Source organism: Chrysochloris asiatica, unplaced genomic scaffold, assembly GCF_000296735.1.
Source record: "Chrysochloris asiatica unplaced genomic scaffold, ChrAsi1.0 scaffold00154, whole genome shotgun sequence".
In the NCBI taxonomy this organism is placed as follows: domain Eukaryota; kingdom Metazoa; phylum Chordata; class Mammalia; order Afrosoricida; family Chrysochloridae; genus Chrysochloris; species Chrysochloris asiatica.
In genome coordinates this window covers 6,490,037-6,492,796 of record NW_006408672.1, presented here as the reverse complement: position 1 = coordinate 6,492,796, position 2,760 = coordinate 6,490,037, and the positions used below count along the sequence as shown (strand labels likewise).

The following is a 2,760-nucleotide window of genomic DNA, read 5'->3' as shown; positions in this document are numbered from 1 at the left end:
CAATCCATACCGAAGGCTGTGCTCTTTGATCTTCATAAGTAAATGTTTCAAGTCCTCTTCGCTTTCAGCAAGCAAGGTTGTATCATCGGCATATCGCAGGTTGTTAATGAGTCTTCCTCCAATCCTGATGCCACGTTTTTCTTCATAGAACCCAGTTTCTCATATTCCTGTATAGGATTTCCAAGGAGAGTTTGCAGATGATGTAATCTTATATATAGAAAATTTGCAGATGATATGATCCTATAGTTGCTCTGGTAGTATAGTGGTTACGAACCGGGCTGCTAACCTCAAGGTCAGCAGTTCGAAACTACCAGCCATTCTGCAGGAGAAAGATGAGGCTTTCTGCTCCCATAAAGATTTACAGCCTCCGAAACCTTGTACAGGGTCACTATGAGTCGGAACCGACTCCATGGTACTTAACAACAACAACAATGATCCTATATAGAGAAAATACCAAAGATTCAGCAGGAAAAATTATTGAAACTCATTGAAAGATTCAGTAAATACAGGGTACAAAATCAATGTACAAAACTCAGTTGAATTCCTTTGTGTTAATAAAGAAATCTCTGAAAAGGAAATCAGGAGAACAATATCACTTACAATCACCATTACAAATATGAAATGTTTAGGAATAAATGCAAGCAAAGAAACAGAAGAACTATGCAAAGAAAACCACAAAACAATACTACAAGAAACCAAAAGAGACCAACAAAAATGGAAGAATATACCATGTTTATGGATAGGAAGACTTAATATTGTGAAGATAACATTACCCAAAGCAATCTATAGATATAATACAATCCTAATCCAGATTTCAACACCATTATTTAATAAGATGGAAAAACAAATTACTAACTTTATAGTGGAAGGAAAGACACCAGAGATAAGCAAAGCATTACAAAAAAATATATAAAGGAACAAAGTAGGAAGTCGCTCACATCTCAATTTCAAAACCTACTACATGGTCATAGTAGTTCAAAACAGCTTGGTACTGGTACAATGAAAGACACAGAGATCAATGGAACATAACTGATTACTCAGAAGTAAATCTGTCCACCTAAGGTCAACTGATATTTGACGAAGGGACAAAATACATAAAATGGTGAAGAGATAGTTTCCATTGCTGGCCAAACTAGAAATCCATTTTCAGAAGAATTAAACAAGACCCATATCTCACACCATATACAAAAATGAACTCAACATAGATCAGAAACCTAAATGTAAAACCTACAACTATAAATACCATCAATGAAATAGTAGAGGCAAAAGTAGGGACTCTGATACATGACAAAGGAGCTCCACTAGTGTAGTGGTTATAAGTCTGTCTGCTAACCTCAAGGTCAGCAGTTTGAAACTACCAACCATTCCTCAGGAGAAAGATGAGGGTTTCAGCTCACATAAAGACATAAAGATATACAGCCTCAGAAATGTTATACAGGGTTGCTATGAGTCAGAACCAACTCCCTGGCACATCACCACCACCACCACCACCACCATACATGACATAATTGAAAGCACATTAACAGAAGATAAAACAAATGACTGGGACCTCTTAAAAATAAGACACTTATGTACATCAAAGGATTTCACCTAAAGTGTAAAAAGAGCACACATAGACCAGGAAAATTTTTGGCAAGAACATATCAAACAAGGATAGTGAGAAGAGGGTTGCAGAGTTTTCAGAAATTAACATGAAGAAAATGCTCAAAAAAGAATCTTGTTTCCTTTAGATCCAAAACATTTGAAAAAATGTAACTCTAGAAAGTAGCCAAAACCTGACTTCTTTATTCAAGTTATTAATGCAGGCTTAAAAGATGAAAGAGAAATTTCTGAACAATTAGTTTCAATTTCATCTCTATCTGAAGAGCAGTTGGAAAGCTTAATTAAGAAATTGAAAAGAGTAAGTGCTCTTAAAGACAAAACTATGTCCCATTCAGTGTTGGATGATGCCCTTAATGACCCTGAAAATGGTGATTCTGCAACTAAACACCTGAAACAGCAGGTAACATTGAAAAATTAAAGTTACTTCGTCCAAGAAGATGCTTTGTTAAATTTGGAGCAGGGAAGGGGAAATTATCTCATTGTGTTGATATTGCCTTAAAAGATGTTGAAAACATTCACTTCATTCCAGTAGCAAGGTAGATGGTAAGCACAGAAAGAAAAATTTAGTGTCTGAAAGACTTGAAATTGATATTCAACACTTGTGTTTGAACAAGGTTCCTTTGCTAATTAAAAAAACAAAAACAAAAACTATCTGTGGTAGGAATTGAAAAGCATTTTTGTGGTGTGGCAACAGATCTTGCATTACAATGTTTAGTTGATATCTATGCTGCCAGTTGTGAGATAAGGAATGAAGAACTTTTTAGCCAAAAGCATAAAGAATGATAAAACAGAAACTGAGATTAACACTTTGGCCAAGGAAGGAAATGAAAAACATGTTCCAGAGAAGTGGACCCCTGTGGCTGACATTGTTATTGCACTCTGTTGTTACCATAGGTGTGATTGGGGACATTATGTGGGCAAAGAATATTTCAGGACTCTAGGCCTTGGGGCAGTGGGATTCCACTATTTCCAGCAGAATGAATAGTTGGGAGACTTGTGGGATACAGAAAACATCTTTGGAAGCCTCAAACTTTACCACAAAGAGAAAAGATAATGAGAATGATGAGAGTGAAGAGCATGATGGTGATGGATACAGGATTGCAGATGATAGTGCTGATAATTTGCCCGGCTTTCTTACTGTTGGAGAAAAGAAGAAAA

The 2,760-nt window shown here is 36.2% G+C and overlaps 1 pseudogene; it reads left to right on the top strand.

Moving 5' to 3' along the window:
* LOC102823258 overlaps positions 1-2,756 on the top strand; it is a 13,408-nt pseudogene extending 10,652 nt beyond the window's left edge.
* Positions 2,757-2,760: the final 4 nt, after the last annotated feature.